This window comes from Stegodyphus dumicola, chromosome 2 (genome assembly GCF_044657685.1).
Source record: "Stegodyphus dumicola isolate Sdum_Otavi_A_Nest chromosome 2, ASM4465768v1".
NCBI lineage: Eukaryota > Metazoa > Arthropoda > Arachnida > Araneae > Eresidae > Stegodyphus > Stegodyphus dumicola.
The window spans coordinates 213814966-213842479 of NC_140769.1; the positions used below are offsets into that span (position 1 = coordinate 213814966).

The window sequence follows — 27514 nt, forward strand, 5'->3', positions numbered from 1 at the left end:
TGGATCTTATACCTCTCATAGTCTCGCCGTTTAACTGTAAGAGAACTTTAATGAGTTATTACATGTCTGATTATATGATTTCCTGGTGTTTGTGGTTAGCACGTCCAGGTACAATCAGAAAACCCGTGGTTCGAATACAGATGACAGTACTGCTTATTTTTCGTGTTTCCTGCTCTGAAATCCTAATACTCAGGACACAGAATACTCCTACCATTTTTCTGTGTATTTGAGATGCGTATAATGGAAACCAAGGGATAATCCATTTCCCCTCAGTAATTTGAAGTGTGGTTAACAAGTTTGACACTCTGTGGTTAACAAGGGATTTTAGAAATCAATTTTGACTAATCACAACTGGCTTGAAAAAAATGGTTAAAATGGAAAACAGAATTTCGTCATAAAGATTTCTACATCTGTATGCAAGTCGGCCAGTATTAGTCACGACATAAGCCTTTGCAAGCGTTTCCCGCATCAAACTGCTGAATGTTCTAGCGTGGGGACAGGCAGCAAATTTTGGAATTTTGATCAGAAAAGAATTCATTGGCAGCGAAATTTGCACATGAATTAAGACGTTTCATATGAAGCTGACGAAAGTCCTGTCCTTGTTGAACAAAAGTCCAGAAGTGAGAATGGGTTGAACAAAGATAATTTTATTAAACGTTATAAAAGACCCTTGCGTCTAAGTTGCAAAGCCTCCTATCATTATCTTTCAGTTTAAGTATTTCAAAAAAATATCTTCCTTCTGTAATAGAATGTTCCTTCTGTAATGAATTCTGTTAATATTGCCAATGTAAGTTTATCAGAGGAACATAGGAGAGTTCTGAAATATAATTTTAACTCCTTACAAACCTCAAAACCTTCGATTCTAGCTTTTATTCAAAACGTTTTCAAATTCAGTAAAGTTTCAGATGCACAAAAAGAAATTATTAGGCATCTTATCGTTTCTAATATAAAATGTAACAGTAAACCTCTGAACCCTAATCTAAACGCGAAAGAAAATGTGCGAAATTCATTCTAATTCAGACATTATCATTTCGGAGGTCGACAAAGGTGGCCAGAAAGTTGTCATGGACAAAAACACTTACTCCGATGGTGTAATTAAATTCTTAAACGAAGGACCGTATAATCTGATCTCTAAAGACCCTTCACCTTCTGACCTTTCAAAAATATAAACTGCAGTTAAATCTTCACAAATCCTCCCGACCTATTTAAAAAAAAAATCGCTTGTCGTATCTGTTGCGAATTGTGTCAGATTATATGTTCCTTCGCAAATTTCATAAAAGTGGTATGCCATTGCGCCCTATTGTATCAAATTTAGGCACTGCCTCATATTCATTATCTAAATATTTAGCTTCTATGTTTACAACTTTGTTAGTTAATAACACTTTTGGCATAAAAAATTCAACAGAGTTAAAAATATTGCCCCTGAAAAATTCATCATGGTTTGTTTTGATGTAAAATCATTATTCGCCAATGCTCCAGTGGACTTAAATGTCTAGAAAAGAGACTTCGAGAATTTTATTTCTCCTGGACCGAAAGTGCCCAATGAATTTCCCTTACTGAACCAAACGCATTTTGCTTTTCAAAATAAGTATTACAACCAAACTGATGGATTAGCCATGGGAAATCCTCTTAGTTCTATCCTTGCTGATATCTATATGCATTGTTATGAATCTAAATTATTTGAAATTTTAAAAATCCCTGTTCTGGTCTGCTATGTTGACGATATCTTTATCCTGTTTGAAGGTAATAAAGGTAATTTAAATAAAGATTTTTCTATAATAAATTTCATTTATCCTGTCTTTCAGTTTATTTTTAAACTTGGAACATCTACATTCCTTCCTTTTCTCGATATCTTTGTCATAAGTAGCATATTCAGCTTCAGTACTACTGTTTACGGTAGACCTTAAAAGGAAATTAGCTTCATTTTATTCCTCCGTTTCCCGAGCACTTCAGGTCTGCTCCTCTAAATCTTCTCTTGATGAAGAACTAAATTATTTAAAAGCAACTGGTATTGACAAAGGCTTTTCACCTAACATTAATGACCAAGTGGTAAAACAATTCTTATCTCAACGTATCAAAAAGTACCCTCTCGTTTTAGGAGATTATCAGAATTCTGTTGCCATTCATTCCTTCAAGTCGGTTAGCTATCAAACTGCACGTACTTTACAGAAATTCATCTTCCGGGTCGTCTTCTCTTCTATCAATACATTTCGCAGTTCCATTCTTAAGATCCCATTCCGCAAATGAAATTTGAGGTATATGCAAGATTTCTTGCCAATGTGGTTAATTTACATTGGTGAAAATAACAGAGATTTAAAATTTCGCGCTAAGGAATATGAGCTTTATATTAGGGAAAGAGAAACACATAAATCCTTTGTTGCGCAACACTGTTGGTCAGAAAATCATAGTCTCCATTTTTCTGCAGCCAAAAAATACTATATGTTATGTAACTCGTATAGCATTATTTATTTAAAAGTTTTATCACGTTTTGCAAGTTTTAGTTCTTAAAATATTTTTTTCAAATTATTATTGATAAACTTTTCTTCGAAATTTTAGATCGTAATCTGAAATTTTCAAATTGCATTTTTTATGCATTTTTATTCCTTTTTTTCTTTTATTTTATATATTTATTCATTGTAAGTGAAATTGAAATTAGTTTGAAATTTTCTATTTATTAAAATACTAAATTGGTTTACATGTTTGTTGTTTATTTTGTATAAATTTAATAAAATTAAAAAATAAAATGATTCTGCAAACAGTTATATAACATATGGCATTAAAAGCATCTTTTATTAATTGCAATAAAGGCATAAATATTCGTGAAATTATCAAGTGGATATATTATAAATTAACCATCTTCTGATTTATATCAGTTTAAGTAGGTTGCTTTTTATTATTAAAAAATAAAATAAAGTTTTAACTTATTAAAAGTGCACGTTTAACTTTCTCAGCTCATAATTTGAAACGATATATTAAAGATCTCATGTTACGCGACATGGTGAAATTCTGGAAAATGAGCTGTTATTCAGGTGGCGTGGTAGATGAAAATAACATAATAGCCTAATATAATAGCCCAAATTATTTAGTAGGATTCCGCTAAAGACATTTCTAACAACTATATGTATCCGTTGCATAATTATACATTTATTTAACAATATTAAGTATTTAATCATCTAATTGATATTGTCTACATTAAAAAATATAATTAGTTTCCACAATTTTTAAAACCGAGTTCAAAATAAATGCTTTTCACCTGTGTAATTAAACGGAAGTTTCAAGATATTTTAAAAATAATTATGCAATAGCACCATATTGAAGATAAAAGACATTGAAATATTCTAAATTTATTTGTAATAAAGCTTTTAATCGATGTTTTAAAACGTTTCGTTTTATATGCACAAATTTTTACAATTTGACCAGACAAAACTATTTTACATGTAAAACTAAGAATGGAATATGACATTGTAGTGTCTTAGATAGTAGAGCCGACACTCCAAAGAAATATATATATATATATATATATATATATATATATATATATAAAAAAAAAAAAAAAAAAAAAAAAAAAAACTCATTCTGGAGAAATAGAATGACGGGAGCCGAGTCTCGCGTGTATTAGAGTCTGGAGTTTCACGCAATAAGGGTCACGTACCTTCTTCTTTTCAAACGCTAAGAGGTATTCCATCATCGATTGGCTGATGTTTAAATGGCACGCCATTGTCGTTAACACGCTGCAATATCGTTTTTTAAATGCAGTTTGGGGGACCGTCTTCTGATAATAAGCGCCTCAACGCCTAGACGTTCGTCTCTAAATCTATATCAGTGCTTTAACAATGAACCACTGAGCATGAAACTCTGTTTAGTATTTCTTGGACGAAGCAATCTGATTAAAAGCACGCATATTTGAAAGCAAAATTCTTCTCTACCGTAAAATTATCCCAGAAATATAAGGTAACGAAAAAAATAAAAATAAAACAATAAAAGTGCAATTTAAGAGCTTTAGATTTTAATCTATATTGTAATCTGGCGTTCTTAAATAAACATTTTCTTGTTTTAACAGACGTTAAGAAATTTAAAACGTTTAAAAAATAAAAAAAGTAAAACATCATTTTTAAACTAAAATGATTCTGTAAACAGTTATATAACATATGGCATTATAAGCATCTTTTATTAATTGCAACAAAGGCATAAATATTCATAAAATTATCAATTGGATATATTATAAATTAAATACCTTCTAATTTATATCAGTTTAAGTAGTTTGTTAAAACAGAATTTTGCTCACTGTTTTAAATTGTTCATTTCGTTAATTACTAACAGATTAATTAAATTTAAAAGGAAAATCGAAGATCTTTACTGTGTTAAATAGCAACATTCTGAGAATTGGCTACGGGGAGCGGCACATGAAAGATAAAGGTCTTTTGTTTTGCCCAGTGGTAATACATTTCTTTTAAATCGTTCACTTATCAAGCGTAACAGCATAATTAAATCTGAAAAATAAATTCTAGACTTAGCCTAATGGCAGCAGTCTGAGAATCCTCTGCGCTTAGGACGCATGGATGATTCTTTACGTTTTGCGCAATTGCATCATTTCCCAAATGCTGTTTCTGGTTTCTTCCCGTTCTGTTTTTGCTTTAGTTTTGTTAAGACACGATTTTATTTGTTAAGTGGAATTTCCTTTGTGGCGTAATAAAAATAAAACTTCAGACTTAATTGTTGTGCATTCAAACCTGTTATTATTACAGTACAAAGTCCGAGATCCGGACGTCCAATGTTCGAAATGATAAAAAATCCAGGCCTCAAAAGCCACAAACAACCCTTTTTTTTTTTTTTTTGAGGGGACCAAAAAAAAAAAAAAAAAAAAAAAAAAAAAAAAAAGAGAAAGAAAAAAAAGAAAAAAAAGAAGAAGGTGTCTTTTGCTTTACGCATGTGCATTTGATTTTTCCCCCATAATAGAACCATGTGGAGAGTTCCGATTCTTAATTTCACTTCGACACTAAATAAAATACCTTAAAATACCTTGTTATTCAAGAAACAGTCATTTTAGCATAAATGTGTGTGATCAATAATTTGGCTCCGCAGCTGCGTTTCTGCTTGGCATACATTTCAAAACGAATGATTCTACACCGAAACATCGTTCATTTTACGCTACTGATATTTCATACTCCTGACGCCAACCTGGCGTAACATTATTATATTTTGCTTTTACCGCATGCTTATCAACATATGATAACTTAAGTGAACGCAGTGATGCCTAAATATTTTTTTATATTAGTAATTGAATAGCAAAGAGTATGGTAATCTTTTATGTTGACATTACACTTGGCGATGATTACAGATTTAAATGCACTAAGAAGTGTTGACGAGTAAAAATTTAACAATTTCTTTCCATATGCTAAAAACAGATTTTATTAACGATACTCATAAACCAAAAGATTATATTTAGTTCTGTTTGAATTAAGAATAACTGATTTATTATTCACATTAACACAGAACCGGTGCCAGAATTTAGGAAAGACAACATTTTTGGAATTTAGAGAAGCATCGAGCAGCAAAATTAAGGTATGACAAAATTTTTTAAATTTTAGGGAAAGCACTGGGACCCAAAATTTAGAGGCGGCAAAAGTTTAGAACCTAAGAGGCGCTTGGTAGCTGAACTTAAGACCCCCAAAGATTGTGTCAGGCGGCGGTAATGTATCTAGCGCCGGCCTTCGATGAGCCTTAAGTGTATGTGTGAATTTGTTTATTCAGGACTCAAATAAGAGCAAATCTTAAAAATAGACGTAAATTTAATAAATAACTAAATGAATACAATTCAGACTTGACTGCTTCAGTGGGCGATAGAAGTAAAACAAAATTTAGCGAAGAACTTGTCTTTCGTCGCCAATCTCATGAAACAACATAGCCAGTAATGCATACCTGGCATTATTTAAGCTAGGCTAAAATTATACTTTACTGATTCGAAGGCATTTCAGTTAATATAGCAGATTGCCCTTTTCCTTAACTGTGTCATTTGATCCAGCTTATTATATTTTTCAGGTTGTTATTATTAAGGCAATTTTCTGAAAATTAAAGTTTAAACTTTCGATTATGTCGAAAAGAGTTTCTAATTCTGAAGTTGCAAAAGGATTTACAAACTGAAACCATGTTTCGATGTCCATTAAACAAAAAGTGGAATTGCTACATAAAATGGATAAAGGTATATCCGCCTCAAAATTATGCGAGGAGTATGGCATTGGAAAGTCAGCTATATATGACATAAGAAAGTAGAAAAAGAAATTTTTTTAATTGTTTGTGATTACGACACCCCACTCGCAATGAATAACAGAAAAATTGTTCGTTATGCTAAAAGTGACGATCATCACAAAGTAATGATTGAATGGGTCAGACAGAGTCGCAACGAGGGCGTGCCATTGACGGATACAGTGCTAATGGCTCCAGCCAAAATATTTTATGAAGAAATGAATTTAAAACCTGAGTCCACATATTTGACAGGTTTGTTAACCAAATTTCAAAATCGCCATGGTATAAGGTAAAATTTCAGGTGAGAGCTGCTGAACTATTTGCCGATGAATTCATCCAAATCATTAATAGTGAAAAGTTATCTCCAGAACTAATTTACACCGCTGATGAAACTGGTCTTTTCTTGCAGTATGTACCGAGAAATATCGTGGTGATCTCCACAAAAAAGGCTCCAACTGGTTTCAAAGATTCCAAAGCGAAACTAACAATTTTAGCATGCGCAAATGCTGCAGAAACGTACAAGTGTAAACTTCTCGCAATCGTAAAAATTACCTAAGCTCGAGCATTTAAAGAAATAAAGAATTTCTCCGGTATATATCGTGAAAACAAAAGAGCACGGATGACACAAGCGTTAATGAATGATTGGTTTGAAAATCATTTCATACTCGGGGCTCGGCAACATTTAAATTGGGATCGTTTACCTGATGAAGCAAAAATTGGCTTCATTGTACACAACTGTTCGGCTCTTACTTAACTTACAGTTTTAGAGAAAGATAATGTATCCGTATTATTTTTTCCTCCACACTATACTTCCATCATACAGCCTATGGATATTGTAATAGTGCGCGCGCTGAAATAGGAATATAAAGTAGCATTTTTAAAATACATGTTAAATTTACTAATTCATAAGTCCAACAACAAAAGTCAGCGTTAATTTTCAAGATTTTCACAGGACTAGTTTCGATGGTTTTAGCGAACCACCATCCTCAGCTGCAAAACCGCAAATGAACAAGATAGGAAATAATGATTAGATAAGATAAGAAAGCCTGGACAAGAATAAGCAAGTGGCGCCATCTGTTGGTGAAACTAGAACTAAAACATAATTTCTTTAAAGGCCAAAGGCAAAGTTGGATTGGAATTAGGATCGTTAACTAGAACAGAAAGATTTTTATGAATGTGAAATGCTTCTAGAAAATCCAGTTCTCCAATGGAAGATGTTTTTTGAATAATTTTGGCAGCAGAAAAATTGAAAGTGTGATTTTCGGACCAACAATGTTGAGCAACAGAAGACTTCTGTGTTTCCTTTTTTCTAACATATGCCTCATGTTCCTCGACGCGAAATTTTAAGGCTCTCTTAGTTTGGCCAATGTAAATTAAGCCACACTGGCAAGGAATCCTATAAATACCCCAAGAATTCATATCCGGAATGGGGTCCTTGAGTATGGAACTCGGAATTTTATTGATGGGAGAATAAACAACCCGAAAGTTAGCTATTGACAAGTTAGCAATAGCTAGCTATTGACAGGGGTTTTTCAACCAACATTATTAATCAAGCAGTTAAAAAATTCTCATCTCAACACACTAAAAGGCACACTCTTGTTTAGGAGATTATAAAAATTCTGTTGTCATTCCCTCCTTTCCATCAATTAGCTATAAAGTTGCACATATTTTGCAGAAATTTAACTTTCGGGTTGTTTGTTCTCCCATCAATAAAATTCCGAGTTCCATACTCAAGGATTCCGGATATGAATTCCTGGGGTATTTATAGGATTCCTTGCCAGTGTGGTTTAATTTACATTGGCCAAACTAAGAGAGCCTTAAAATTTCGCGTCAAGGAACATGTCGCATATGTTAGAAAAAAGGAAACACAGAAGTCTTAGAAAAAAGGAAACACAGAAGTCTTCTGTTGCTCAACATTGTTGGTCCAAAAATCACACTTTCAATTTTTCTGCTGCCAAAATTATTCAAAAAACATCCTCCATTGGAGAACTGGATTTTCTAGAGGCATTTCACATTCAAAAAAATCTTTCTGTTCTTGTTAACGATCCTAATTCCAATCCATCTTTGCCTTTGGCCTTTAAATAAATTATGTTTTATTTCTAGTTTCACCAACAGAGGGCGCCACTTGCTTATTCTTGTCCAGGCTTTCTTATCTTATCTAATCATTATTTCCTATCTTGTTCATTTGCGGTTTTGCAGCTGAGGATGGTGGTTCGCTAAAACCATCGAAACTAGTCCTGTGAAAATCTTGAAAATTAACACTGACTTTTATTGTTTGACTTATGAATTAGTACTTATTCGGCGTGTTATTGTGTCTTAATTATGTTAAATTTCTTGAATAATGGCAAAACTGTTCAAGAATGTTTTAAATATTTTAGCATAAAATCTGCTATGTGGAACATCACAAGATCGTGGAAGGATGTGTCTCCAAATACTTTAAAAAATGCTTGGCGTAATGGCCAGCTACCATATTTCATGGTGAGAATGATGAATATGATAGCCGCGAATTTGAAGGTTTTCGGATATCCCAAACCAAAGATGAAATTTTCCAATTAATGCATTCTCTAAAGAAATGTGGAGAAGCATTAATAAATGAAGATGATATAACAGAAGTTTTTCATTCCAATGGCAATGCCCCAAACATCAATCAATAAACGGACAGCGAAATCTGTAGTATGTATCTAAATCCAGAAAATACCAGAACCGATAGTGAAGAAAGAGAGAAGTTAACGAAAAAATTTCGATTGATAATTTAGTCTGAATTCTCGACACAGCAATTACAGGACATAAACAAAATGTAATTTTGTAACTGAACAAAAAATTATGTCTGTCTATAGATTTAAAGCGAAAATACTAGCACAAAATCGAAACAAACAACTTATATTGAAAGAAATGTTTTATAAAATAAACAAGTAAATATTAAGCCTTTTGTTTTGGTAAATTTTGACCTACTTTAGGTCATAAATGCTTCGTTATTTCATAAATTACGATTTCATATTTTTTATTTTTTAATTTCTACATGGCATTGTTTACTAGATTTAAACTGGTGATGTAATATCCGGAATCGGCGAAGTCCCGACGAGTCCGGATCTCGGTCGTTTTACTGTATTAAAAATCTGAAACGTTTCTACTTTAAAAGGATGATGGTGATTACTAAGATTCTTATATTTGCATTCGTGTGTCCGCATACTTATCCTTATGGCGTGCAACAGTTCGAAAACTTCGCATTAAAAAGCTACAAAACTTTACGTGTACAATTACGTATTATTATAGACATGCATAATTATTAATCCATTCTGAGAAATTTAAATGTATATTTAATTCTTCTGAAGGAAACACAGCAATGTTTTCGACAATATTCAGTGACATAGAAGAAGTTCTAATGCACATTAATATCAGATTTTTTATAAAGCCAATATAAATCTAAAACTGAATTTTACATCATTTTTTTAAGCTGGCAAGCTCCTGCATTATCTGACATTAACGTGTGTCAGCAAAAAACATGAAATACAAACTTTTCTTCTCTTCCTTATAGTGTAAATAAGTTTTATGTCTGAACAGGCAAGGTGTGATGATTCAGTTCTCTGGGGATGGCCACATAGTAACTATATTATATGAATAGACGTATTTGAGTATATCTGAACTAACAGGTGCATAAATTTTCAATTGGTACAGAACCGTGTTAGCTATTTAATAGTAAGTAAATAAAGAAGTTCAATGTAATAATTAGTACAAATAAGCAAATTTTATCGCTGACTGCAGTTTAATCAAACCAAAATGTTGCTATTACGGTTGTGAATGCAGCAGAAGTTATAGTGCTGGATCGAAGATGAGAGGCGAAGTTCGGGACAGGTTTCGACACTTCCAGCAGAAACGGAGCGGGAGTTATTTCGGGCTTTTTCCAAAATTAAAGGCTGTGCTGAAGGAAAAAGATATTCTTATGTAACTTATATCAAACAAAATATGAGACAGGTACTTATTCGAAACAAAAATCCTCAGCTCTGCTTCCGGAAATGGGAAATTGTTTAAACCAGAAAATTAAATGCACAAGAAATGTACTTTGAAAGTAATAGTATCCACCAGTATACAGCATGGGTGCCCATAGTGTGGCTCTGCCATGTGAAAGGTGCGGCTCTTATGCAGATAAAATTTATGTATGAAATATGATGAAATAAAACTACTCAAAAGAAAGTATTAATTTATTTAATTTCATTTTACAAGTTTTTTTATTATATCAATAAACTTAAGCTGATCAATATTCAAATTTAATTTTTTATTTCATTTCTTATTAGTTAATGAACTTGATAATATTATTCAGAAACTTAAAAATAATAAATAAATAAAAATATTCTACTGATTCTATCAAACAGTGTTGTAAATAAAATCTTTAAAAGTTAGTTTGTTTGTGTGTGTGTGGATGCTTTAGAGGAAGAGCCTGCCGAATTTCTGAATTATTATAGCAATAAGGAACGTAATGGCGTGGTCTGTGAGTGTATCAGTGCATCAGAAACATTCAATAGCCTGCAGAATACAAGTTAAAAATAATTTAGAATTTGACTTCACTTGGTAGTTGCAAGCTTTGAGAGTCTCTAATAAATTTGAACATTCACAGCTTAGAATACAATGTTACCTTCAGAAAATTTCGAGAATTCGTAAAATTTCTGGACAACAGATATACAGCTTGCTTGCTGCGGAGAAAGCATGCAGGAGAAGTACGGGATAATTTTAAAGTAGCAGGGAAACAATTTTAGTCTATGTGACGAAGATTTTCGAATTCGAAGTTTCATGAACATTACAAAACTGTAACAGTAAAATTTATGAGAAGATAGAGCGGAAGAATCAAAATATTTAAAAACTGAAAAAGAGTATTTTTTACCGCGTTAAGCTACAAATAGAAAAAAACAAAGGCATCGCGAATCCTTGCGTTGTCTTCGATGTATCATCACGTGCTGAAGGCAAACTATCATTGAACGATTATTTAGAATCAGTCTTTTTTCCATTTGAAAGCCGTTTTACTATTTTTTAAATGATATAATTATAGACTTGTGGTTTTTAGAAAATCTAGCTGCGGCTCTCGAACTGTCTTGATATCCATCATGTGGCTCTTATCATCTTACTGACATGAAGTTCCTCCCTCCATCGGGTATATAGTCACAAATAAAGTACTTTAAAGGTGGCAATATTCATTAATGTATCCAATGAAGAAACAGTATCCACTAGCTCCGCATATAAAAAACATTTCTTAGCATTGCATTCCGGAAATTAAGTTGTCACAGCTTATTTATTTCAGTGATAAATGTATAAAAGTTAGTCTATGCCTGTAAAATATTGGTAAGGAAACATTCTTTGAAATTCAATGTGACAAGTCTTTTGGAAGACAATGTTAAGTCGCTTTGATCATATAAACTATTAGAATAGCTTCATTTTGAAAACATAGACTTCCTGAAAAAATATCTTCTTCAGGCTCAATTTTTTTGCGCATTGAGCTTTCCTATATAATTTACTGAAAACCTTAATGTAGTATGAAAGGGACTTTTTGAATGATTATTTTGAAGCCAAGCCATCATCCTTCAATATTTTTCCTTAAAAAAACTGTATGCTCGAAATACTTGCATTTCAATAAGGACAAAGAACCATTGATACAGTATATTTTAGGACTAATTAACATATTAATTTTTATGAAAATGCTATTTATTACAGGAAGATTAAATTTACAAATACATATATTATGCCCAAATGTAGTTACAATATATGTTGAAAATTAGCATTTTTCTATTTTAAACTTAGGTTTTTGTTGTCTGCAATAAAATGTTATTGAAGAAGAATCTCGCATTTTATCCTGTTACCCTGATGTTATAGTCAATTTTTCTCAGTGGCTTCGGAAAATCATAAACTGCATAACTAAAACCATGACCTCGAGTTCTATCTCCCTTTGCAACGTAACCATATTCTCTAGTTTCAACAGAATTTTGCTTTTGTTGCTTGCTCTTTAACAGTCTCCTTTGTAAAAAATAAAGCTTTTATCTAAGTTTTTATCTAAAACATTTTTAACTAATTATGTTAACATTTTAGAACATTTTATTTGATATTAAATAGGTCGACGTGTACATGGATGATATCGTGTATGTGCAATTCTTAAAAACGCGGCAAGCAGTGGGCGATTCTGCACTTTCTTCCAAATTCGCACCTAATCTTCGTCATGATTGTTTTTGTTCATAAAAGTTCTAGCATAAGCGTAATTCAGCTAGCAGATTGTTAGAAAAAAAATGTTGAGTTGGGGAAAAAAAAAAAAAAAAAAACATGCCTTTACTTTGTGAAAACAAAATGGCGTCCAAAAAAAAAAAAAAAAAAAAAACTAGCAGGTTGCTGTAGCAGGGTTGGTCGCCAAATTTTCGCCAAAAAATCGCCAAGTTACCATAATCCAAAGATTAACCCAATTACGATTCATATTGATGCCATTCTTTGTGTTTTGTTTTTTATTTGCTGAATTTATTTTCAGTTCATTCAGTGGCAACATAGATATCATTATTGCTTCATTTTCTAAGAAGAAATACTCGCATATAATATTAAAATGTTTTTATTTGCTATAATTTTGAAATATAAATTGTCTTAAAGAATTGATTTCGTTAAAAGTAAACCGAATCGATGCATTTTTTGGTGAGATATTACGATGTTTTAAAATTCATTTACCGTTTATTCATTTCATTTGATTTCTTTACATATTATGTTAATGCATTTCTTTTCAAAAAAAGAATCGAATGTTTGTATTTTTTGAAAAGTACTGCAATGTTTAATCATTCTATTTTATAATTAATTACTAATAAGTTAGTAATAAAATTATTAGCAATTAATAATACTCTTATTACTAACTAACTGAGTAATTACTAAATATTAATTAGTAATAACTTGAGTTTGATTTGCAAATTTTTCGTTCTAAATGAATGTTATATAGAGGCTGTTCACATTATTTTTGGATGATTTTCAATGTATTTACAGAAATACTTTACCTAACCTTTTTGTATTTTAAATGTTTAAATTTTGTATTTGATAACCCTTATTCTTCGTTATCTTTCTACACCGTAATTTTCAAAACAATAAAAGTTTTTTGTAGTATCGGAAGAGGTATTTTATCTCATTCCTCTTGAACAACTTTCCAAAGTTCAAGAAGGGTTGTTGGTCGATGTTTGGACCATCCACTTTTTAAAAGTCCAAAAGCGCAAAAATCCGTAGGTGAATCCATGGGTGAATCAAAAGATTTAGTAGGGATATGAATGAAGGGTATGGCCTTGATACCCGTTTCTTGTTCTACTTTTTGTTTTCAAGAAATTAACAGTACATTTTGATGTGCGGCCGCTTGCTTTGTCTTTATGCATTCTAGTGATTGATGGCGCGGTGTGTAAAGTGTGTCATATTTGAAAGTTCGGTGTAAAATATGTTCCTGATAATATGTGGAGTTATTCTTAACATTTTTCTCTGCTCTGTTTATTTTTAATCTGCCGTTATATGAAAAATCAGTAAAAGTCATAGGTCATTTTGAAAAACTTTCTTAAATTTGTTTAACCATGTTTTAATAGATTTTCCTCGTCTTTAATGAATCGATTTCTTTTGATTGCAGTCATTTAAATACACGCAAGATTCATCTATTGTGATAACATTTTCCCATTTTTGTTCGGACAAATGTTTCTCATAAAGAATTCTGCAGCGCGTTCTGTCTTAGATTTTGTCGCGAAGAAAGACGATGCTCATTATCTGTGTTCACCTTTTACGATTTAAATTAGCATTAATCACTTTGTTTACAGTTGACATTGGTCATTTTAACCTTTTGGAACTGCCATTTGACTTAACAGATTTTCTTTTAGCAATAAATATCTTATCTTTCCAACATACGAAACATTCCGTTTTTTTTTCTTCTTGACAATATTACCTATCGTAGCTTTACATATCGAAAGGCCACGACTTCCACAGCGTTTTTTAATAAGTAGGTACTAGTAAATTTCTTCGGAAAGAGCATAAACAAAGCGTTCCATCCATTGCTACTTTTAAAGCGCCATTTTGCATGAAAACAAGACTGTCAAGTAGCAGACAATAATTAACTTATACTTTTTAAAGGTATAATTGCAGTTAAAAAGAAAATTTCTAAGCAGACGATTTTTATAGCAAAGCAAAATCATTGTCGCGACTCCTGTTAAGTTTAGCATTTCCCGTTTCTTATTATTTATTAGTTTGTTTTGTAATTTTGTTTGATGTATGAATTTGGCAACCAGTTTTTGTTTTCGAATGTTGTGATCGGGGAAATTTCCGTTCTTCTAAGTAAGCAGCAGTTAAGTTAGTTACGTTACTGAAATACTGAATGTTTTTTCATCATTAAGATGTACGGATCACTTCATCTTTACACTAAAATCTACATACAAATAATCGCATTTATCTGTATGTTTTCGTAAAGTGAAATAAATTGGATATAAAATGAAGTTGGATTTCGAATCAAAGCAATCGTCGTAAAAATTTGCGAACAGCCTCTGTTAAATTTTAAATTCAAACATACATAATTTATATAGTAAATAGATATACTATTATCGTTGTGTTAGAAAGTTATACTGAGTCGTAATATACAGTTCTGCTATAATAACTTAAAGTAATCTTTAAATTTACCATTTTTTGTATTTCATTGACATTATTTTATTATACAGGGTGTCCGAATCAAATGTACCTATTTTGAACAGTCAATTAAAAACAAAGTTTTAGCGCTAAGAAGGCGATATTGGCTACATGTGTAAGCTGAATTCGTAGAATTTTCCAATATTTTTTTTCTCACATCTGATGCACCTGCGCTTTTGCTGAGCCGACAAATGGAAAAATGGCGTCACCGCAAGTACTAAGAACATACAGTGAATTTGAGTTTCAGAAAGCAGCGCCTCCTTTTACTCTGTATCAGGGGAAGAACATCCGTAAAACAAAAAGACGAAAGTAAAATTAGCCGCCGTCAGTAGAAGGCACAAATTGTTCTCTGTTATGCAGAACCCAAGTCCGTAGAGAATCCGTGAAGACTTTCGTGGCTCCATAACCGCGGCTATTGCTACTGTGACTCCTGAAAGTTATTGCTCCATAACAGTTAAAAGCTACTGTTGCTCCATAACACCGGACATAGCTGGAACTGAACTACCGGCTGGACATTCTCACGGCTACTAAGGGAGCTCGCGTGGAATTGTACTGATCGTTTAGTAAACATTTTGTGAATATTGTTATCTAATTATACAGTTTTCTTATGCTGTAGTATCATGCTGTTTTTTACATCATTCTTTTTGATGCGAAATTTGTGTTTTGTGCTTCAAAGTGAGAAGGGGTTTTTAAAACACAAAATCTTTAGTAACACGGAATTATATGCGTAATAATATATATATATATATATATAGAGAGAGAGATATCAGCATGAACATTCTTTAAATTTTCAGAATATTTTAATGATAAACCCTTCCTTTGAGGAACTAGACCATAATCGTCAGTTTACAGGTCCCCCCCCCCAATCAGTTTTTTCTTACCCTTTAAAAATGAATTAAGGAATATGTGATAATTTTATATTTTACGTTTTAACATAAATTAATTATGTATTACCTGTGTGGAAAACAATTTTGAAATTTTCTTCCATAAATGTTTAATTTTGCTACTGTAACGCTCTAGCGCACCGCAAAACATTCTGTATATTATAAATTTTAATAAGATAAGAAGCATAAAGCTTTTTGATTAAAAGCTTAAAAAATGCTTATTATCAAAAACCTTGAACCGAAAGCATTCCTAATAATTTGTAAGATAAAACTACCAGTGTCTCACAAAAGTGTTTGCACACTTTAAGAATTTGCAGAAAAAGTGCTGTAACCCGGAATTGAGTTCAAATATAAAGCTGAATGTCTTTTCATATCATCTCCATATGATTTTTGATTAAAACCAAACTTTTTAAATTTTAATACTGGCTTATTTTTTCCTAAAATTGGAAATGTAAGAATACATAAATCACACGCCACAAAAGTGATCGTACACCGAAACATTTTCGTAAAATTTCATAAAAAAAAAGGTGTCCGCCAATAACATCGCGGACAAAAACTTCGCAGAGAAAACAACGCAAGGCGAAAACGTCGTGTTACAAGACATCATGGGAGAAAACATCGCAAAGAGAAAACATGGCAGTTCTAAAACATCGTGGTACAAAACATCGACGTCGAAAATAAAGCGGTTCAAAAACTTCGCAGTTTAAAAACATCGTCGTCGAAAATATCGTAGTAGAAAATAAAGTATCTACAAATCATCGCATGACGATAACATCGCAGACATGCTTTTTTACAGGTTTTAATAATTGTAAATGGATATTCCCATAATGATTTGTGAGCGCAAGTTGTAAAGAAGGATAATTTTTACTTTCACATTTTTTTATTAACTAATAAATTTTTGCTGAAAAAATAAGAAAGGAAACTTAAGCATAGAAAATTAAATGCAACTTATAGATTATACTTTTCGTGAAAAATTACCAGTAAAACCTTTATAAAAATGATTTATTAATGGCCTTTGTTAGTTAACTATGTCGGTTTAAAATTCTATTAAGTGTTATAAGTTGCATTAATTTTCTATGCTTAAGTTTCCTTCTTATTTTCTCCGCAAAAATTTATTAGTTAGTAAAAAATTGAAAGTAAAAGTTATTCTTCTTTCCATCTTGCGCTCACAAATCATTATGGGAATATCTATTTACAGTTATTAAAGCCTGAAAAAAGCATGTCTGCGATGTTATCGTCATGCGATGATTTGTAGATACTTTATTTTTTACCACGATATTTTCGACTACGATGCTTTTAAACTGCGAAGTTTTTGAACCGCGTTATTTTTGATGACGATGTGTTGTACCACGATGTTTTAGAACTGCGATGTTTTCTCTGTGCAATGTTTTCTCCCACGATGTTTTGTAGCATGACGTTTTCGCCTTGCGTTGTTTTCTCTGCGACGTTTTCGTCCGTGATGTTTTCGGCTGTAACCTAAATAAAATTATCGTCTACCACTTTTTTTATTTTTCCGTTTTTGTGACGTTTAAGAAACTGGTTGGTTTATTTTGTGCTTGCTTACTTATATTTTATGTAATGTTTAAAGATGACTCATAGTCGTAAGGGAGCAACGAACAGCATTCGAAAATTGATCATTTCTTATCATACGGATGGAAATATGATTCAGGATGTCGCTAAATTAGTAAATTTATCCCATTCGACGGTGAAGTATGTAATGAAATGCTCTAAAGAAGAAAATATGATCCAAAATAAAGTAAGAAGAGGTTGTCTGGCAAAGAGGTTTCCACGTGACTCAACGTGATCAGAGATTTATTAGTTAGAAAATCTGTGAAATATCCACGTTTGAGTGTTGTAAAGATTTCTACAGAATTTACTGAAAACGTTTCTACTTCAGTTTCACTTAAAACTGATCAACGATTGCTCAGTTCAGCTGGATTTACATGGGCACTCTGATCGAAGAAAAATTTTTGGAAGTGCAAAAAATAAAAAGCTTAGGCTTCTCTTCTCAAAATCAATGGTAAATAAGCTCGAAGCGTACTGTAATTATGTCTTATTAGCAGATTGAAAGCAAATTTAACATTTTTGATTCCTTTGGGCGTATAATAATATGGGGGGGGGAAACGAGGAGCTTAATCCCAAGACCTTTGTTGGAACAGTAAAGCATGGTGGTGGAGGTGTTCTAGTGTGAGGATGCATGTCAGTATCAGGATTAAATAATTAATATTTATTGATGGCACAATGAACCATACATATAACGCTCTTTGTTTAAACATGCCCTTTACTTAAATATTTTAAAAGATAATTTAAAATTATCCTCCCAAAATTTGTATACTGAAAACAAATTTATTTTTATCAGGGTAATGATCCTTAGCACACGGCATTCAAAGTTCACCTTTTGGGTGTCTGTAATTGTCCACAAGTTCTGAAATCACAACGTGAGTAACAAGAACACATTTGGAGAGAATTAGAGGCTTACATTTGAAGAGTACGAAGAATGGAGGAACATTGATGCAGATATTACAAAAAAAACTGATTAACTCTGCGCAGACGTTTGAAAGCTGTTATAAATACTGCAGGATGTACTACAAAATACTAACAGAAATGCTACAATATTGACTAATATAATGCAGATTTCTTTAAAGCGTGCGAAGACTTTTGTGAGATAATTCTTCTGTTTTTTATTATTCATTTTCCAAAAAAAAAAAAGGTTTAATATGTTCATAAAATAGTTAATGTAGTTTTGCTAAGAGAAATTTATAGATATTACTAAAAAATTTTCATTCTAAAATATTAATTTTTATTAATGAATAAAGCAATATTTCATTGAAACTCGTAAGCGTACAAACACTTTTGTGAGCCACTGCAAATTACCTGCCAATTAGAACCTATTTTAACTTTTCTATGTTTCGGACAATTTTTCGCCGTCACATTTATATGCTCGTAGAATTCAAAGTTTCAAGAACACGGGCAGAATGTAAAAATATAGTTTAAAGTTTATGAACTCTACATTTTTTACATATGCAACTAGAATTTTATGAATCTTATCCACCAGTATTGCGGAGTCTAAGAAATACAACTTCACAAATTTCTTCAATGTCTCAACAACCTAGTACCAGCCATCCACGAATTTTAGGGCTAAACACTAGCATATCTGAAGACAGGTGAACGGCGTTCGAAAATAAACTGCTTGCTATTGCCTTCTCAAATCACTCCTCCTTAATTGCATATTCACTATTTAAACTCCACCCAATCTGCAATCTGAAAGGCTGAAGGGAAGAAATAGAAGTTACAGAAAAGAATTAATATAAAGTATTGTTTCAAGAACACAAACAATTTTCAATTTTTCTGAAGAGTATATCGTGCTTTTAAAAATGTACCATACTGGGAAGGGGATCCTGGTATCAAATGATGATAAAAGCCATCATAGCACACATCAGTGACATCCAACTCATCAAGTCAGTGCACACAGAGTAATGTAACAGACTACAAGCCTAGAAAAAACTGCTTAGGCTGCGTTCTACGAAACTGTATATATTGTAGTATATAGTATTTACTAACATAGGATCAGATAATTACTAGCAAAACTATGTTAATCGGGATTCTTATAATTTTTTTTTTTTTTTTGAATGGGCAGATGTTCAAGAAAAAGAGATAAAAAATAGAAAGGCGGAGGTTGTAATGCATTCATAAAGAAAACAATAAAAAATGTTCTCAGAAATTTAATTGTTATAATAAAATATTTTAACTTAAAAATGCATATCATGAACTCATTACACATGCCTTCATGAAAAATTATATAATAAAACGGTTATTGTATGCAAAGACATATTAAATGCCTCATATCAAGATAGTCAGGACCCAAGAGTGGTCGAACGCTGAAAACTTGCAGTTTGACCCGAGTTCAAATATCGACTGACGGGTTGGCTACATGGGAGTTTTCGTGCTTTTATTTCATGTGTGAATAAGAGTTTCTCTTAGAAATCTCATCTCATCCACGAAGGTTTCTCATCTCTCATCTCATCCACGAAGGTATTCGTTTTCTTAGTCCCCTTTTGTAGCCCTTGTGTGTTTACCATAATTTAAATAAATCAGATTCAAAATAGGAAGATAAGCTTAACCTATCCTAGACTTTGCAGAACGAACGTACAGATTTAGAGCAGAGCTTTTTCATCTGATGCGAAAATTGGCATACTTCTAAGATTTGAAGTAATTTAACCGTGCTTCTAAATGTGTTCCATGTGATTTATCATTAAATAATTAAACAGTTGTAGAGCGTGAACAGTAGGAATTCTGATTTAACCTTAGGCAATGAATGTCATACAATATGCCATCTTTTTAATTTGAAAGCTGTGTTCATGTGTTAGGTAAGACTGTTTAAATATGCTTGTCTTTTTAATACTAATTATTTATTTATATTTATATTTTATTTATTTCCAGTCAATTTTACCTGAAAATAGTAATACAGTTTCATTTTCGACGTTTGAAACCTTTCATAAAGTAACCAGAAGTATCCTTTTAACAACGAGAAAACGGAATATATATTATTTACTAATAAACCAATATAAAAAGTACATTCGGTTAGCATTGGGGTACCTTAATTAGACGTTGTGTTGATTTATAAGTTATATTGCTTGGAAGCAAATAAAAGCACGTTTGTGCTACTGAATTATATAATAATGGTATACAAATTCTAAACAGTGTCATAAAAAACAATATAATCTGACTTAGAAGACAGCAATATGCTATATACGTAATTTAAAAAAATCTTTATTCATATAAATTTCTCTTTATAAATATCATGGACATATGTGATTTTAGTAGCAGTTGTAAAACATTTTCTTTCAAGATGCTGAATTAAAATATATCTAAAGTATAGTCACGGAGAAAACTGGCTAAATTATGAAGGATTACCATGAAATGTGATATTCAAGAGAAGCAAATGCCATTTTTTGATGAATTTAGTTACATAAAATCAATGAAAGTAATTTTGTCTTCATTTATGTTCTTCTGTTTTTTAGTCCAAAGGGATTTGAATCCCGAAGGACTATTAGTTTCGTTTTGGCATTTTGCGTCGGACTCATAAATGTCGGTTCACTTTTCAAACTGTTGCCACAAAATGTTAGAGTCCTGCATTATATTTGAAGAAATTAAATAATGAAAAATCTGCATAAATGTATGTATATTTCTCGTATTGTGATAAAACAACGGTACATAGAGTCATCGAATTTTGAATAACGTAATCCTCCAACGAATATGAGCATGTGGAAGACCAAATTTGAAATTTGAAATTTGTTTTATGATCGATTTCCTATTTTTTAAAACTTTTTTTAGTTCTAATGTGTTAAAATTTTATGTGTGTTTTACCTAAAAGTATTTGTAATGAGATTTTTACTTTTAACCTTTACCTGGCATAATCAAAACTTTGCGCGCGGTTGATAAGGGTTAAATGCTACGTCTCCACAAATAAAATTATACCTTATGGGAATACTTCCTAGATTGTAATCAGTTATTTATAGAATGCTTAGTAATTTTGAGATAAAATATGTTCAATATTTTCATTAAAAGTAATGAAAGTGGGGGGGATAAGATACATATGACATTCTGCTGTTAAATAAAAAATCATCAAAGTCGGTATGGTTTGAACTCACCAGCTTGCATTATGTCGAGATAAGATTATTAATTTGGGTGATACTTTTAAGTGTTATCTGCAGTTTTGCTAACCTCGGCAAAATTTCTCCGCACGTGCTCACGTTGTAGGAACGTATATTACGCAATCAAGTTTGAGTGGTTATATGCATTACCATAAGGATTCAATTAATTCAAAACTGAAAATAAAAGTAAACACTTTAGAATGAGCACCAAGATTTTAATCGTATGTTAAATATGTGAGTAATAATAAAGAAGAAGAAATGTCTAGATTTGAGTATCACTATTAATAATTTGAACAAACGTTTTAGCAAAGAAATTTCTTCAACTACCTAATCAAGACAATTCTTCTTTTCATATTTTACTTTTATTATTATTAATTTAGTAAATTAACTCACAAACAAAGTTTAAATAGAATTTTGATTGGATTTGAAGACTCTTACAATAAGTTGTAAAAATTCTAATTCCTAAACTGTTTATGAGTACTTAAATTCTACACTAATTGTAAACCGTTTATGCGTACTTAAAAACGATACTTTCTCATTATTACCGCCCCTAATATTTAAACGCGCCAGGATTATCGAAAAATTGTACTTCTCAAATCGTCGTCAACGACTGGCTCAAGTTGTAGTTATTAATTGCAGCTATATAAAAGATTTAAGCGCTAAATTTTATTGTAATGTCATTCTTATGTAATTTGAAATGAGAGTGTAGCCAAGTGAAAACGAAAAACTGTCACAGTAAATATTTTGAAATAAAGCGCTACGCGTAGTACATATTTTGGTACTTTTGTTACATAATTATGAATGTGAGTGAATAATTATGAATATTGTGAATAATATGAGTTTTCGGGCAGATAGGAAGAATTATTATTATTATTCGGGCAGATAGGAAGAATTATTATCAGATAGAGATCAAAAGTTGTTATAATAAAAGTTTATGCATAAAATAAAATTTTATAGTATTGTTGATAAGTAATTCTGAATTATATAAATTCTTATTCAGCTGTCTCGTTAATTAGGAGCAACGACCATGATAAACACCATATAACACGAAGATTTAATCATAAAAAAGTTAACTATAACAAATTTTTTACGTAAAATGTATCGTAATTTTTAATGTAGCTTTAAATTACTGAGCATTAAATTATTACAAAGAATTACTACCGTAAAAATAATTAAGTTTGATTTAGAATGATGTTTTGAGAAAATCATTTATAAAAAACTTTTCTCATTTAATCACCTTTCCTTTCGTTTTCTCTCACGTATATGTTTCCCTCTAAGGTATATAATAGATATATCAAGGCGTAAGAAATCGCCCCTTTAAATCCTGTAGTCACAATATTCTAAAAGTTCCCCTTTCCGACCCCTCTCCCTCCACCCCAAAAGGCTTAAAATAAATCTTAAGCAACAATATTAAATTCAGAAATTCCGTAAGCAACATTTTGGAATGTTTTCCACAATATTTTTCAATTCGTTTTCATCAAAAAACTAGGAATAAAGAGGAATAAATCATATCCTGTATCCAAGAGTTATATTAGGCTTTATATCAGCGTAATAAACAGTACTTCAAAATACAGTTCATCAACATTATTTCGGAGAATTTGTTTCCATAACAAAAACGTAGAAGAAAGCAACGTAATATTTAAATTGGCCCTCCGATGCGTACATAAGCACTCCAGTTGACTGTCAGACACGCTGTCTCCACCTCAGACACGCTTGCCTTGGCAACTACCGCTTTCGCCTGTTGACTCACCACTAGTATAAAAGTCTGGTTTGAAAGAACAACGAAAGCAAAGACTTCCAAGTCAGAGATTCTAATGACTTTTTAGGCTGCCTACGAAAGAAAAGAGTGCGATATTTTTGGAAAATAAATTGCGACCGACCTTCTTCGAATAATTCAATCATTACTCCTAAAGAGGTTCTCCTAGACACTGTGTGCTACTTTGTATGCACGGGCGACGACCTTTTTTTTTTTTTTTCTCTCTCTGCTCGAAGTAAATTAGGGAAAGAAAATATAAATTAAAGCATTGTTATCATTGAAAAGGATAGTTTTTTAAAAAGTTGTTTTGTTATGACAGAAAGAGAAACATTTTTGGATAATATTAACTCGCGTTAAGATCTCTTTGTAGAAAACAAGGATTCGTACTTATTTAGAAGATTTTTTTTTTTTTACAATTTCTGGGACTAAATGATTTTTTATACTTCCCAAGCAAACTAAAATTGTATTTTAATCCAAGAAAATTTATAATTAATAAATTTTGCAAAATTACTTGATAAAAAAAGTAAATTTGCATTTCCGCCAAACTAAAGTCAAGAAGAAATGCTCCATTCTTATTTGCTGTCAAAATGTAATAATGATGTAATAATGAATTTTTATTTGAAAAGTGAGAAAGAAAATAGTTTTTAAGATCTAAAACTCATTTTTCATTTCAATTAATTTTCTCAATAACATGTAGGTTTCTTTAAGTCATATAAGAAATGAGCATCTTGCAAGCAAAGCATATTGCAGCTAAGTTTGTGCTGCCATTTTATGCGACTTTAGTATAATCATAGAGGAAAACTTTTGCGACTGTCTTTTAAAAATACACTGTGCCATCCTTATCGGGGTGCTTCTAAATGCTTGGCAAGTGTTCCGAAAAGAAATTCTGTGCATTCAGTGCTTACAAACACCTTAACCGTAAATTTCCAACCTAAGTTTTCCTCAGATATTGCACATGCATGGCATAAAAAAAAATCTTGGGAGCACTCCATTAAATATATGATGCAGCAAGTGCATTATTTTATCGCATGTTGAAGCAGTAAAAACAAGATATTCAAACGGAAAATTCTGCCACAGCTTTAAATTTTTGTTCTATAACTGAGCCCATTATTAGGTACTTACCGATTCAAATTATTCATTGAGCGTTTACGAACGACTCCGTTTACCACAAACAAAAAGCAAAATATATATTTAGCTAAAGTTTAATCGTTTAACAGTCTATTATTTAATATAATTCTCTCTTTAATTCATATTTTATTGCATTTGCGCATTTATTTGCTTTTTTATTTTAATTATGTCATATAATTATTAGGGATTATATTTTATATTTTATTATTAGGGAGATATTACTTTTGCTATTTTATATGGTCCTTTTTTGGGTATCTTTATCTGGTATGTAATCAAATTATAGTGTATATACACATTCCTAAAATTACTCATTTTATCATAATACAGTAAGGCTGCCATTTAATTTACTTCTATTTACGCTTTTCAAAGTATAGCGTCTTCACAGTGAGTTTCTATCAGGTTCATAATGTAAACACTGCTCTGCTCTATTCACTGAGTTCTATCTATTTCATAATTTATTCATAATTTATTCTATATAGTTTTCTACTCTTAAATACTAGTCCTATGTTACAACCGCGCCACTGGGATTTAGGTATCGCATTGCTGTATGTATACACTAATTTACTTTATGTAACTGTTTTATTTGTTTTTTATTTTTTAAATTAAATTAAATTTAATTTTAGCGCAGAGGGGCTATTAATTTCGTTTTGGCATTTTGCGTTGGTTTACTAAAAACGGTATTTCACTTTTTAAATTGTTGCCACCAAATATTAGAGCCCTGCATTACATTTAAAGAAATTAAATAATGAAGAATCTATATCAATGTATGTATGTTTCTCGCACTGTGAAAAAACAACTATACCTAGAGACATCAAATTTTGAATAATGTAGTCGTCCACTCGAATATGGGCATCTGGAAACCCATATTTGGAATTTCTTTTATTATCTATTTCATATTTTGTAAAGCTTTAACGAATTTTTGATTAACAAACTCAACGATTTCAAAGCAATCAATGGCAACACTGTACGGGGAAAAATTATTTCCAGCGCGCGAGACTATATCGGAATCTTTAAAGATATGCTCTTTTTAAATTATTTTGTAATATTGCTCTTGAATTAAATTTTATGGTTTAAGTTCTAAGAACATGATATTTAATAAATAAAGGTAACACACAAAATTCTAATAAAACCTTTTTGGGGGTAATATAAAAATATTTTTTCTTATTTTGAAAAATTTTTATTTATTTATTATTTTACTATTGTACTATTCTTTTCATCTATTAATTTTTAGTTATTTATCATTATCTCATTCAGTTTCCTCTTTGATCTCTGGCATTTGCAGTTTATATGTATTCGGCAGAAACCCTGTTCTAAGCTTGTGCATACCAAAGTATTCTGCTAGAGACATTATAACAACAGGGCTTATCGACTTATATTCTAACGTCCCAGTGGATCGGCCACTCCAGTATTGTCGAAAAGGAAAAGAAAGCAGTTCACAGCAAACCCTGCATACGTACACAGAATATATGATTTTATAGTGCTACGTGCCATATATATTCTGGGGAACAATGTCGTTATAGAGGATTATGTGAAATTATGTTAATAATGCCAGTGTGGAAGCTGGGAATATATTGCTAACTTTTATTGGCTAATATCTTGACGGTGAAATTATTAATTGGCTTTTATCACCTAATATCTTGACAATAAAATCATTAACTGGTTTTTATCACTGAATTTCCTGACAGTAAAATCATTAATGGCTACATTTTATAAGCATAAAAATGAGCATTTTCCAGTTGCAAAAATGAACAGAACAGTTTAATGAGTTCGAAAGCAAAAGAAATTTATTAATAATGAAATTTATGATTGCATTGTGAGAAAACATTTTTGCACTAGTGTGAAGATTCGTGGATATTATGTTCATTAATATATATTATTCATGGATATAAGTTGTAATTAATTGTAATTGATATTGGCTGTCACTAAATTCCGTTAGAAGTAAGAGAATCGAGTATTTCGAATTTGAGCAGAGTTATAAGCAATGAATATTCTCCGATTAAAATGTATATATGTTGTGAAAATGCGAACATTGACAGCTTTTATTTATTTAAAAAGGTTTTAATCTTAAAATGGCATGGACGTGGTAAATTTCAAGTTTCAAACCCTACCTGTACATATGTGTATATGGATATATATTTTGCCTTCTTATTTCTAGAATTACAGGAAAGGTCTAAAAACTAATTTGACATGAAAATAAATTTAAAGTTTCCATACAGTATTATATCTGAGATGATAATCACGTCTGATCTAGGAAACATTTCTTGCGTCTCTGTAAAAAGTGACATACAGTTGGTAATGTCACTTCTTATTGGCTTGCTTTTTATTGTTGTGATAAAGCATACCGATTTATGTACCGAACGGTAGGGATATTTTCGCTGAATAATTTTTAAACCAAACTGGCTTATGCTCACGTTACACATAAAGAAAATCACAAAAGTGCTCATGCAGCTTTGATGTTTGCTGGGATTAGAACGTAACTGAAACTAGCAGACGTAAGCGTCTTACCCAGCTACTGGTGGATCTTTTCTCATTGAAACAAAACGTTGGTTGATTATTAATGCTAGAAGCATGAAAAATGTACTGTATTTCTATGATTATAAGATGCTATCGATTATGAGGTGTGTCGCTTAATTTCAGCAGAAACGGTAAAAAAGGGTTTCGATTCTAAGCAAACAAAGTAAATGGAACAAAACACTAAAGTGCATTTAGAAAATATTAAAAATAATTCAATTCAATTTATTAACAAAACTTGTATAGCTATTATAATCAGTTTTTAAAATTAATGACATAGTGATAAATAATTGGGAAAGTTCTGCGATTGTCAGATAAAAGAGGTGCACTTTAAAATCTTAGTAATATGGGAATAGTTGTTTATTCAAGTCTTTGGAATCACTGGGCCTCTAAAATACATTTAAAGCTTTTATTTAATTACTTCAAACAAAACGATGAAACAAGAATGGATGCTAATTTGAGAATAAGGCTTTGTCATTAGTGTTTATACGGATTTAAGTAATTTAGTAAAACTTTAAACGATCAATATTCATATAGCTAGTATTTCAGAAATATTATTCAGAAAATAGTTACAATTGTAATCAATAAGTTTAATCTCATCAATTAAATTATTGTGTTCAACGTTTTAGGAAACTTTGTAGCGCAATGAGTGAGAAATGCGTTCTGTACAATTCAAATAACTC

General features: G+C 31.3%; 2 protein-coding genes across 2 annotated transcripts in view; one reads left to right on the forward strand and one right to left on the reverse strand.

The window, feature by feature from the left end:
• The window catches only part of Tcs4 (Threonyl-carbamoyl synthesis 4), a 500068-nt gene that overhangs the window by 364136 nt on the left and 108418 nt on the right, over window positions 1-27514 (reverse strand). The gene's annotated exons all lie outside the window — the stretch shown is intronic.
• Window positions 1-27514, forward strand: part of myo (growth/differentiation factor myoglianin) — a 108055-nt gene that overhangs the window by 41683 nt on the left and 38858 nt on the right. The gene's annotated exons all lie outside the window — the stretch shown is intronic.